Source organism: Camelus dromedarius, chromosome 10 (assembly GCF_036321535.1).
Source record: "Camelus dromedarius isolate mCamDro1 chromosome 10, mCamDro1.pat, whole genome shotgun sequence".
Lineage (NCBI taxonomy): Eukaryota > Metazoa > Chordata > Mammalia > Artiodactyla > Camelidae > Camelus > Camelus dromedarius.
Genome location: NC_087445.1, coordinates 66,192,744 through 66,206,462, shown reverse-complemented (window position 1 = coordinate 66,206,462; position 13,719 = coordinate 66,192,744).

Below are 13,719 nucleotides of genomic sequence, written 5' to 3'. Positions count from 1 at the left end.
CCCACTTCAGTCTCTTCATCCAGACCTGGACGGCTGCCCACCCCCTCCACCACTGGTGTGCACCTCTCAGCCATCGTGGACCCGGCTTCCAGGACATCCATCTCTTGCAGCCCCTCCTTTGAGTGCATGGCTCCTCTGTTCACCAACGTTAATGACTCTTATCAATAGGAGGTGTCTGGATCTATTAACATGAATGAGTCCCAACTCATCTCTTCAAAAAATTCTCACTCTTTGTTTTCCTGCCCTTGCATCTTGGGTCTTCCCCTCATAGAGACACTGTGTTCTTTCCATCTGTCCTCTCGCCAACCTATAGGACCCCACTGACCTCTCACTGTCTTTAAAGCCTCTGCTGACCACCATCCCCCATTCAGCCTTACTCAAGCCCAGGGTAGGTAGTTGTGCAATTCATTTGGCAATTCCTCATGTAGTACCTTTTACAGTTGGCAAACCATTAACGTTCACCCTTAATCTGTACACTTTCCAAAATTTAGGTGAATGCTTTGTCTCTCCAGCAACATCATAAGATTGAGTTCTTCTTACATGATGCTCAGTCCATTCTTGATATTTTAATAAATTCCATGGATTATCTTAGAGGCTACATGCTATGGAGGAAAAATAACTTTCGAGAATTTCAGAGCATTATTACAGCTCTTCCTCCCTTAGACTTCCCTGTTCTGCCATATTCTGTAAACATCTGAAGTGTTCCGAGTACACTTGGGCAGAATATTTGATGATCACTGTGTGATTAGACATGGGTAGTCCTTTCCAGTGGAATGTTCCTGTCCTTCTTATTTTAACTGCATGTTCTGTTCTCTTTGTGGTAAAGATAATCTAACAGTAATACAAACTTACAGGGAAAATTACCCAGAGCTCCTTTATCATAACAATTTTTAATACTCTGGTCCTTAGGCATGTATGTCTAGATACATGATTACAAATTGCTTTCTATTGTGCTGTCAGAAATGTGTTTTAAGCCTTTGCAATTACCATAATGCTTTGTAATATTCCTTTATTACATATAATATGCTAAATCATTCCTGTTTTGGTGGATAATTCAGTAGTTTCCAGTTTCGCTTTTTAGATAATGCTGCTGAGAGCTTCTTTGTGCATTATTTCCTTAGAACAAGTTCCCAGTAGGTAGATGACTTATTGGTAAAAAACAAAGGAAAATTTTTTTCTCAACTTTTTTTTTGTTACCGACAGGAAGAGAGCATGAAACAGTCACAGTTATAGAGTGAACACCTGTCTAACCACTACCCGAATCAAGAGAGAGTATTTCTGGCTCCCAGAAACCTCCCCTGTGTCCAGGAAGGAACGCTTCATGGCTTTTGCTTTGTACTTGTCATGTAGCTTTCCAAATGGGCTAAAGGGATTTTTTTATGTCGCCTTGCTGGATCGAGTGTTCTTGTTTGAACACAACGTCATCAGTACTGAGTGGTTATTTTAAGCAGTTGGCCAGTTTAATGGGTATAAAGATGGTATCTCAAGGTTGATTTAATTGGTATTTTAACATCTGAAGACGGATATTTTTATGTGTGCTTATTTGTGTTTCTTCTGAATTCCTTTTTCCCATTTATTTTTACTACATTTTCCAAAACTTGGGAAACATTGTTTGAGATGAATTATGGTCAGAAATAAAATTTCACTAATCTAGGCATCACTGATTTAGAAGTAATAATTCAACCCTGGGCATGCACAGAAAATTTTGTTTTCATTCCTTAAGAAGAGCTGGTGTCAAGCAAACCTACCAGCAATCAGTGTTTACATCCCAGCAATTAATGTGACATGTCACAAACTGTGCATTGCCCGTCAGAGTGGGTGTAGTCCCAGTCCTTTGGAAGAGAGCCAAGTCAACAGCACTGCATGGGTAGAACTTGTTTTTCCCTAATGAAGATGTACCGCAGGTGATCAATCATATTCAAAGGAAAATATGAGCAATCATGAATCAAAAGCCCACCCCCCACCCCCGCCAAAAATAATTAATGTGTTGAAATTTAAAATGAAGAACTAATTCAGAAGGCTCCCAAGGGCAGAGTCCAAGACCATAGTCCTGCTGATGTTTTGTTTTGACTCATTAATGCAGAGCAGGGCGGGGCTTGTCAGGGGTGCCTCTTAGCTCTTTGAGTTCGGAGAGGTGATTTTCCATCTGTGAGTTTCACAGGAGCGCAGACCTTCCTGAGTTTGTTGGTTCAGCAGATTGAGCCATGTAAGGCAGTTCTTGAGCTAGTTAATCATTCAAGCTTTAAGGGCACAAAGGTTGAGCTGTGTATGAGCAGGAATCAGAAAAACAAACAAACAAAAAACACCACGAAGGCGGGATGTCAGCCTAAGCTGACAAAGCTAAGCATTATTTTTTTTGGCTCTTTTTTCCTCCCCCACAAGACTATGTCTCGAGAACGGGAATGGGTCTTACTCTTCTCTGTGCCCATGTGGCCTAGAGCCGGGCAAATGGGAACTCTGAAGGAGGGGCTGGATGGAAGTGTGGTGGACGGGCCTTGGATTGGTCTACGTTGATTCCCATAATCCAATATTCCCAAAGTGTGGTTTCCTTCAAGCATATTCGCATCACCTGGGAACTTGGTAAAAATGCAAATTATTGTACTGTACCCCAGGGCTAATGAATCAGAAACTCCGAGTATGGCGCCAGGCAGGTGGTTCCCATGCCCACCAAGGCTGAGAACCACTGATATTCTCTCGCCTATTCTTCCACCTAGTGGAATCCTAGGAAATAGCATCTGGCTGTGAGTTAAGCAGAATTCTGTTCCCTTTGAATACACTAATTATACTAAGGGCTTTTCTACACTTAAAGCCACTCTGAATGTGTTCTAAAACCGGAGTTGCCTTCTACTTTATGTTCAGTGATCAAAGGTCATTTCATATCAAGACATCAGCAGGCACTCCACGTAAACTTGTCCCCATTATTTTAGAAATAAATGCCTTTAATTTTGTACTAAAATTTATCTTACCATATATACTGGAATAACACAGAGCTATTAAATAATGTTACAAAGAATAATTCATGGAAATGCAAAAAGTATATATTGGAAAACAGGATTAACAGTGGCATACACATGATTCAAATTAAATGATTTAAACATGCACAAGAACAAAATGAAATATACCAAAAGGATAATACTGGTTATCTCTTGGAGGTAAGATTATAGGTAAATATTTTCTATATGCTTTTTTTTTTGTATTTTCTAAGCCTTTTACAATAAGCATATATAATTTTTAAGAAAAAAATCAATTTAGAATGTAATATAGCTGCAGGCATTATTTAGCTCAAATGCCTTCTACAGGAAATGTTAGGTCCCCGCTCTGTACCGGGCATTGTGCTGTGGCCTGGGGATGCAGAGGTAATTGTGTATGGACCCTGCCTTTAGGAGCTCCCAGTTCTCTGGGGCAGCGCACACATGCGCAATCCAAGAGTTGTAATGAAGGAAGCACAAAGAAGGTTTCACAGAGGAAGGAGCCCTCCATCAAGTTCCCAAGCTAAGAGGATTCTAGATGCAGGCCGCCTGTGATGTGGGCAGACTTTGCTAGAGGGCTCCAGGATACACGTGGTTGGCTGGACTATTATTACTCATGAAGGTCTTTACGGTCAGTATAGGTCCATGTGGGACACTACCAGAACTGGAAGACAAAACCATTTTAAACACCTGAAATTCAACACAAAAGGAGCAAGTTGGTGGTGGTAGCAGCATCGTTTTTTAATCTTTTAGAAGCTCCACATAAAAAAAGCACCTAAATAGCAAAACCAAAAAAACCAGGTGATACTTGTAACAAAAGTGGGTAACAAGGTAACCCCCTGAGCCCCAAAATACAAGCGAGACAGGCAAACCAAAAACTGCCACAGGAACGGCATTTGTATGAGAGGAAAAGGAGGGGAGGAAGGAAGGAACAGGGCTAAGTATATCACGGACCTGAGAACAGGAGAAGCCAAAATGGGCAATGGTGATCACTGGAGAGTTGGGCAGGCGACCTGAAAACGTCAGCTGAAGCTGGGAGAGAGTTTGTCCTCTCCAACAGGGGGTGAGTGCAAGTGCCTATGGTAACAACACCTGAAAGGGCTGGAGCAGGGTAGCCCCTATGAGCTCATGAGACCGACCTGCTGTCTTCTAGGACAGGGGCCCAGACTAGGGAAAACTGGGACTAAAATCAAATTAAGCCAGACAGAGATGAGAGAGAGAGACAGAGTCAGAAAGGCTGTATTACTCGTGGGGGTCTTTATAGTCAGTGCAGGAACATGTAAGGCACTACCAGAATTTGAGAACAAGGAAAGAAAGAGATGGACGAGACCCAAGAAAGGGTAAGGACAGAGGCAGGAAATCCCAGAAAGCAAGCTGCTTTATTTTTAAACTCCACGCCAAAACAACAGAAAAGGGGGCGTTGTAAAGGTTGAAAATCTTCCCTGAATGTAGCCTCATTCCAGAAAGTCAGGAAAATAATTTCACCTAAAAATAGACAATAGAAAAGTATCAAGGCCAAATTCCACACGAAGTTATTAAAAGCAAAAGGAGGCTAAGAGGTGCTGCATAAATCAGAACTAGAAAACCTCAAAAACAAAATGAAGACTCCAGAGGAGAGAAATTATTTTAGAAACGAAGACTAAACTAGAAGCGAGATAAGAACTAGCCACAACAAGATTATGCCTTAAGAGAAACAGATGCTGAGAAAGAAAAAATAACATTTAAGCAAAAAAGAAAATGAAAGAAACATGATTTGAGAGAAAGTGACAAATATTCAAGGCAGACAAAGGAGACCAAACACACAGGTAACAGGAGCCCCCAGAGATGAAAAGCAAAGCAAGGGAACAAAACAAATGCTAAAAACTGTAATTTAAGAGAACATTGCTGAAAACATTTTTTTTTAAAGGTTGAAACCTCATATTGAAAGTATACTGTGTACCTAAGAATAAAGAGCCAGAGTGATGGAGACCAAAACATTCTAATCAACCTGATTGGACTTTAAGGACAAAAAGTATTTGGGCATCCAAATAATAGAAGAGGGGACGTGTCTCTTAATAAAAGTATTCCAGGCATTGGTGGGGGAAAAATGATAGACTATCTACCAGTTTGCAGCCCTACTGAATAAACAGGCATGAAGCACCAAGAGCTGCTGAGATCACAAAAAGAGAGACAACCAGACATGTGTCTCCTATGATCTTGACAAAGGGACTAAATCTGAGCCTGAACCATCCTCTGGATACAGCTGCCGGTTTGCGGGAAGAACCAAAGACAGAGGGACATGCTGAACTGCAACAAGAGCATCATATGCAATCAGCAAGGTCCAGACCGTGGGAAAGGACAGCTCAGATGGTTTGGGTTCTTCAACAGATACACTGGAGAGAAATGAAAGGGATGGAAGAGGAATCGATAGATTAAAAGAGACTTAAAAGACATGACTTTCATAAAACAGGAAAGGCTAAATTCTAGGGCTAGTGACGCATATTTGGGTGATAAAATGATAAAAAGGAAAGATATGGTCACTCTAAAAGTCAGGATAGCAGTTATATGTGCTACAAGGGAGGGGGCTCTGCTGGGACATGAAAGGGGCTTTCGGGGTGCCTTGCAAAGTTCTAGTTCTTGGTCTGGGTGGTATTCACCTTATAATAATTAACTCAGCCATGAACTTGATCTATATGATTTTCTGTATCTGTGTTTTCATTTACCACAAAAGGATTTTTTAAGAATGTACCTAAAAGAGGGAGTATGGTCTGAGTGTTAACCATATCCCCAGATAATCCTTATGCACACTGAAGTGTGAGAGGCCCTGGTGCAGAGGACCCGGGAGCCAGTCCTGGCTTCTTCCCGTGTGATGCTGAAGTAAGTCACTTCAGCTTCAGTTTCCTCATCTGTAGGATGGAAGTGATAATTCTCTCTTGGATTATGTAATGTACAGGTGGACCAATTCATGAAACTGAAAAGATGAGAGAAAGAAATCTCTGGAAGGATCCACTCATCCTAAAAGTTGGCTTTTAAGTGTGTAGCTCAAGGAGACCTGGAAATCTTGAGCCCATTTAGACTGTGCAAAGTTTACCTGGCCCATCGTAGAGTCTGTCTAAAATGGGGATGTGATGCCCCAGGGGTCGGAATAGAGCCCAGAAAGGGCAACCCAGCCAGGAAACATCTTCCCATTGCTCTGGCACTAACTAAGGGAGAGACACACTGTGTCCGGATGACCAGAAACTCTGCATTCTGCCTGGATAATGCAACCTAGAATTTCTTCTGCTCAAATTCCATACTTGCCAGCCAACCCTCTGGGAAGGAATTGGGTTTTAGGAAACAATCTAGATTCGTTATCATCTATCTGCGAATCTGAGCAACTCTGAACTAATTGATATATTTTCCAAGCCTGCAGAGCTGAGCCCAGGAAGGAGCCTGCAACTCCTGCAACGCCAGCGAAAGCCCTGCCCCCTGCGGGAGCATCTGCTTGACATCGTCTCTTGCAGAAATATCAGCTCCAAGTGATATTTCCCATCACGGCATTTGTAGGAAAGGGCATTTTAGATTTTTAAAAATCATTTTGTTGGAGATAAAGAGAACATCCAACTTCTTTTCTCCTCTTATGCATGAGGAAGGAGAGCCTCTCCTTTTAGATGGCACTTCCCCCTCGCCTTGTGTAGCTCCGCCTGCTCCCCTTCCAGTGTTGCTGCACAGTCCTTCACAAGCCGGCCTTCCTGACTGCCAGACCAGAGCTCACTGTGCCAGAGCGCCTGATGGGAGTCGTTTGGTGTCTGCCCTCCCCGTTAGACTGTACGTTCCTTGAGGGCAATGGCTGTGCTTTTCTGCCTCACGTCTGTGCCCCAGATGCCTGCCCAGTGCCTGGATCAGAGACTCTTGGTACTCCTGACTCTGTCCAGGGTCAGGATCTGTAGGCGGCTGTCTTAGGACCTAGGTTACTAGCCTGTTCTGTACCTCATGGCTAGTGATGCTAACTTCCTGAAAGGCATGAGAGGCTCCAGCACAACCCAGAACCGCCCCACCCAGAATGCCATGAGCGCCTCCCTGGAGAAATACCACGCAAGACCCTTGTAAAAGAAAAGGCATCCTTTCAAAAATCCAATCAGTGTTCAGGTAGGGGTGGCTTATTTGCTTACAGACATCTAACGTCTTCAGCACCAAAGAATTTTAATAGAAGTGATTTTGAGAAGACATTTGATGATAGAAAACCTTTTCTAGAGAATAATTTCATGATCTCAGACTCAAATCCAAGGTGTTTCTTTCCTGTTTCCAATAACATTATCCTAAAGCCAAAGAGAAAGAAAAATTGAGCCACTGTGCTTATAATTAAATGTCCTTGGAAAAGCGTGTCTTTAAAATATTTATTGAGGACCTGTTAAGACCCAGGGTCATCTCTTCCCCATAGAGTCAAAAGCTGATGGATGGTTCTGTCAGGTGACTGCTCAGATTGCTAACATTCTCTGCTCTTCTAATTGTATTTGGAAAGTCCCACTAGAGTTTGGTTTAGTTTATTAGATGACTTTGAGCACCTAGACCTGACTTTAGGCCTCTTTTGTGCAAAGTGATTTGGTTATACATATACGTACTACATCTATTTGCTTTTCAGATTCTTTTCCATTATGTGTTATTAGGAGAAATTGAATATAGTTCCCCGTGCTATCCAGTAGAAACAACTATTTTTTCTTGTGTGAATTTATTTTAAAGGGAAACTGTCGCCTGCCATAAAGTCATATTTCTAAGAATCTCTCTGCCAAATGTCTTTTTATACACCTAAAGCTTCCTGACATCCAGCATGTACGTAATAATGTTTTCCTGTCTCTCAGGAAAAAGATGGGCATAAATTGTGACTGTTCTCAAGTCAAACTAAAATATAAATGGGACCTTTCTCAGAAAGATCCATTTCACATCATTGCAGCAAATGAACCATGTAGCGTCTGCAAAGTTTCTGTGGGGAATTTTAGTCCCCAGATTCGCCTTTTTACTGTTTAAAGTCGCTACTAAATAACAGAGAAACACCTGCCCATGTAACCGGCTGGAAGTGAAATAAAGGAATTGCGATTGGAACTTTGTTCCTGCCTCTGATGTTATAGATGGTCCAGGACCCTTCCCCTCCACTTGCAAGCAGATTGCAGACCAAGCTGACTTTCTCCTCCAAATTGGTGAAAAGTCTAGACCTGCTCCAGGGTGGGGGGAAAACCAAAACCAAACCATCACCCAGGCAGAGGGCTGAAACCAATGAGACAATACCTGAATTCTGTGAAACACTTCTTTGGGTAGAGAATAAAAGTCAGTAGAAAACCCTTTAAATGATCTCTAGATATCTTGGAGTCCCGATATTTCCAACTCATTCCTTATTTTAAAAGAACTAAAAAGCCTCGCCCAGAGAACTTTAAATTATCTCTGATTTTGGCAAGTGCCAAAGTTCGAAGCTATTCCAAAGAAATACAGTAGGAATCAAATAGGGCTATTAATATCTTAAACTACAAGTTTTATTTTTGTTTTTTAAATTGAAGTTTAGTCAGGTTACAATGTGTTAATTTCTGGTGTTTCAGTTATATATATATGTATATATTCCTTTTCATATTCTTTTTTATTGTAAGTTATTACAAGATATTGAATATAGTTCCCTGTTCTATACAGTAGAATCTTGTTGTTTATTTATTTTATATATAGTAGTTAGTATCTGCAAATCTCAAACTCCCAATTTATCCCTCCACACTTCTCCTTTCCCCCTGGTAACCATAAGTTTGTCTTCTATGTCTGTGAGTCTGTTAAACTACAAATTTTACATTAATGAAATAACAAAAGTGCATACCTGAAAATCAGTTCCTTAAGAGAAGATTGAAACTGTTTATGATCAATTAATATTAAAAGAATGTTTAATTCAGTATGAGTTGGGTTTTTTTTTTTTGAAAGATGAAGATAAATTTTTCATCAGTCATCCAATTCAAATTGTTGGTTTTGATGTCAACCAGATTGGTGACTCTCAACTCACATGGTGAAAGACTGAAAGCTTTCTGCTCAGATCAGGAATATGATAAAGATGCTTTATCTTACTAACCATAATGTGACACATCCATTCAATGTAGTACTAGAACTTATAGCCAGCACAATCAGGCAAAAAAAAGAAATAAAAGCCATCCAAACTGGATTTGAAGAACATATCTAGAAATTATATCTAGAAAACCTTAAGAAATTCAAACACCAAAGACAAAACAAAACAAAACAAAAAACTAATAGATTAAAGCCAATAAATGAATTCAGCAAAGTTTCAGGATACAAAATCAATACACTAAAATCAGTTATTTTTCTACACACTAGCAATGAGCAATCTGAAAAGGAAATTAAGAAAACAACTCCATTTACAGTAACAGAAAAAATACTTAGGAATAAATATACCCAAAGAGGCATAAGACTTAATATACTTACAACTACAAACTATTGCTGAAAGAAATTAAAGAAGACTTAAATAAAGGGAAAGATTTCCATTCATGGACTGGAAGGCAATATTATCAGGTTGACAATACTGCCCATACACATTCGATGCAATTCCTATTAAAATCCCAATGGTGTTTTCTGCAGGAACAGAAAAATCCATTCTAAAATTTATATGTAATTTCAAGGCACCCAGAATAGTCAAAATAATCTTGAAAAAGAAAAAGTTGGATTCACACTTCCTGATTTCAGAATTTACTACAAAGCCACAGTAACCAAAACAACGTAGTGCTGGCGTTAAGAATAGACATATAGACCAACTGAATAGAATTGAAAGCCCAGAAATAAACCTGCAGATCGATGACCAAATGAATTTTCCACATGGAAGCCGAGACCATTAAATAGGGGGAGAAAACAGACTCTTTAACAAATAGTACTGGAAAAACTGGATAGCAACGCACAAAAGAATGAAGTTGGACTTGTGCCTTACACCATATACAAAAATTAACTCAAAATAGTTCAAAGACCTACATTTAAGAGCTAAAACCATAAAAGTCTGAAAAGAAAATGGGGGAAATCTGCATGACCTTGGATTTGGCAATTGTTGCTTAAAAAATAAGACACCAAAAGCACAAGGCAACACTAGAAGAAATAAATTGGACTTCATTACAATTAAAAACTTATGTGCGTCAAATGATACTATCAAAAAAGTGAAAAGGCAACCCCCAGAATGGGAGAAAATATTTGAAAATCATATGTCTGATAAGAGTTTTATATCTGGAATATATAAGGTACTCCTACAACTCAACAACAAAAAGACAAACAACCCAATTAAAAAATGGACAAAGGACTTGAAAAGACATTTCCCCCAAAGAAGATAAACGGTCAGTAAGTACATGAAAAGATGCTCAACATCACTAATCATTGGGGAAATGCAAATCAAAACCACCGTGAGATACCACCTCATACTCTTTAGGATGGCTGCTATCAAACAGACCAGAAATAACAAGTGTTAGCAAACTTGTGCAGAAATTGAAACCCTCAGACATTTCTGGTAGGAAACTAAAAGGATATAGCCTCTATTGAAAACACTTTGGTGATTCCTCAAAAAGTTTAGCATAGAATTACCATATGACCCAGCAATTCCATATATATATATATATATGGGTATATATATACACCCAAAAGAACTAAAAACAGACTCACACAGACACTTGTATACCAGTTGTCATAGCAGCATTATTCACAATAGCCAAAAGGTAGAAACAACCCACGTGCCCAGCAACAGATGAATATGTAACAAAATACAGCATATACATACAATGGAATATTATTCAGCAATGAAAATGAATGAAGTTCCGATACATGCTACAAAACGCGTGACCCTTAAACACAGGCTAGGTAAGATAACCCAGACACAAAATGACACCTATTGTATGATTCCATATGAAAGACAAATTCATAGAGACAGAAAGCAGAATAGAGGTTCCCAGAGGCTTGGGGGAGGAGAGGAGAAGTTATTGCTTAATGGATACAGAGTTTCTGTTGAGGGGGGTGATGAAAATTTTTGGGAATAGGTAGTGGTGATGGTTCACACCACAGTGAATGTGATTAATGCCACTGAACTATACAATTTAAGATGGTTAAAATGGCAAATTGATCTCATACACACTTTACCACAATAAGAAAAAGCACCAAAAAAGTAAGTTAGCATCATATATAATTGCAAATATGGCTTTAGGAGATTCAGCAGTAAAGGCACTTAATTCTTTCATTTTTTAAAAAAAGAAATGCTGCATAACCAGTGCCCTTGATAGCATAGAGGGAGATATTATGTGGAAAATCACAGACATGGACCATCTTGACTTGAAAGGTGATTTAGAAGAGGTGAACTCTGAATGCTGCAAATGTTTTAGGAGTATCTTAACCAGTGGGTTTTACTGTTTTTAGATGGATAAACAAATTGAGGTATATCCACACAGTGGAATACTACTCAGTAATAAAAAAGGGGAGACAATCAACACATATAATAACATGGATGAACTTCAAAATTACGCTGAGTGAAATAAGCCATACACAAAGAATGCAAACTATATGATTCTCTTTATACAAAATTCCCTGTATAAAACTAACCTCAAGAGACAGAAAGCAGATTGGTGGTTGTCCGGGGATGGAAGTAGAGGGAAGGATGGATTACAAGGGACAGGAGGAAACTTTGGCGGGTGAGAGATCTTCATTATCTCGATTATAGTGGTGGTTTCACAGATGGAAGTTTATGTCAAAACTCATCAAATTGAACACTTTCAATATGTGTGTCTTATTGTCTGTTAATTATATACCATTAAAGTTGTAAGAAAGCGATTTCCTGTTCTTGCTTTATACTTGAAAGTGCCTTATTTTCTGAAGTGTATTTACTAAGCATATTCTTGGCCAGTCTATTCCAATCATCTTGCTTCAGCTGGTAGATGTTTATCCTCCTTTTGCTGCAGTTGTGCTCCTCAGGTGGCTAATTAGTTTGGTCTGTGAGTTCATGTTCCCCAGAGCACATGTTCTGTATCTTGTTGTTTGATGGGGAAGGAGTGAAGACCAGGCTCTAGTCTATGTCTCCCTGCAGGGTTTAAAGACAGAGGAGGGGTTAAGCCCCAGGTCCCACAGAATCACTCTTGATCCCTCTGGTTTAATCCCACCTTTCTAGTCCCACCTATTAATCCTCAGTCAGGGATTTGTCCTTAAATAAATAGCTGCAGCACTGGGAGGAGGCATTCTCTCTGGGGTGTAATCTCTTGTTCCATTTCGTTTTTCTTCTCACTGAGGCTCTTTGCTTTCCCGTGTGGCTACCTGTGGTTTTAAATGGGAGGGGCCAGGCAGTGGTTATCCCAAGATGATACCTGGGTGAGACAGCAGCCGACCTTAAAGGCTTCTCCTCCAGCCCGTCCTCTCTCTGCTCCCTCCATCAACCCTCCCCCCAGGCTGCAGGTACCACCCCCATCCTGGCTCCCAGGTATACATGCTGGTTCCATGCAGACTTCTGTCTCCCCAGAGGCATCTTTTTATGTTTTGTTTCACAAGTTCCTCAACTCCATCCTTCCATTTTGCTTAAATACTTTCTCCAGAGTGGATTTTGAAGGGGAGGAAGAGAAAACCCAATGTGAGTTACCATCTTAATAGGGACCCCATCATTAATTTGATTTGATTTAAAACCACTGAACGTTCTTTGAAGAGGTAGTCTAGGTCTGAAAATCAGGTTCTGAACATCATAAGAGAACACTAAAAGACAATAAGGGCTATAAAAAAAGTGGGAAAGTTTACTGATTCCGAAGCCAGGAAAATAAAGAACTTTTAGGCATATTTTGATGAATACTTGGGAACTAGATCCACATGAGTTCACTTTTGTAAATGTGAGTGACTGACTGATGGGAAAACTGAAATATAAAGAATTCTAAGTAAGCGGAAATGTTATCTTAAACTAGAACATGTTGCATGTAACAAAGCCCACTGGTCTCCAGGCTGTGTTCCGAGCATACTGAGATTTTTCCTGCTTTGGTGTCTTTGTACTGGCTGTTCTGCTTGCCAGGAACACACTTCCCAGGTCTGCACAGTTCTTCTCAGTACTTAGGACTATCCTCAATGTCACCTTCCTAGAGATGTCCATGATCACTCTATCCCCAAACCCCCATGTCCAACCCCAGTCACTTTCGAACTCTTTATATGCTTTTTTTTCCCAGCACTTATCTCCATCTGAAATTATATATCTATTAATTTACTTACATATTGCCTGTCTTCTCCCATATGAGGTTGGGGGCTTCTCCTATCTTGTTCAACAAGATTCAAATCTCCAGTACCTGGGATAATATAATACTCAGTTCAGAGTAGGCACTTGGTAAATAATTGTTAAATCAATGACTAATTTCCTGTGCATTATTGCTTCTGTTACCTATTGCCGTGTAATATTCTACTCTGAAATTTCATGGCTTAAAATAACAATGATTTATTATTTCTCACAATTCAGTGGGTTGACTGGGTCTGCCGGGCTCACCCGGGCTCAGCCAGGCAGCTGCAATCAGCTGGTGGCTGGTCTGGGGATGCGTGGTCCAAGGTGCCCCCCCACCGCCGCCCCATCTAGGGCCTCAGCTGGGGCAGCTGTGCCTCTCCACATGGTCTGTCAACTCCAGCTTCCATTCTCCATGGCAGAAGCCTTCCAAAAGGCAAAGATAGAAGCAACAAGGCCTTAAGGTCAAGGCTCTGGAATTCCACAAGTCACTACTTCCATGTTCTCTGGGTGAAAGCCAGTCATGGGGCCAGACCAGAATCAAGGGGGAAG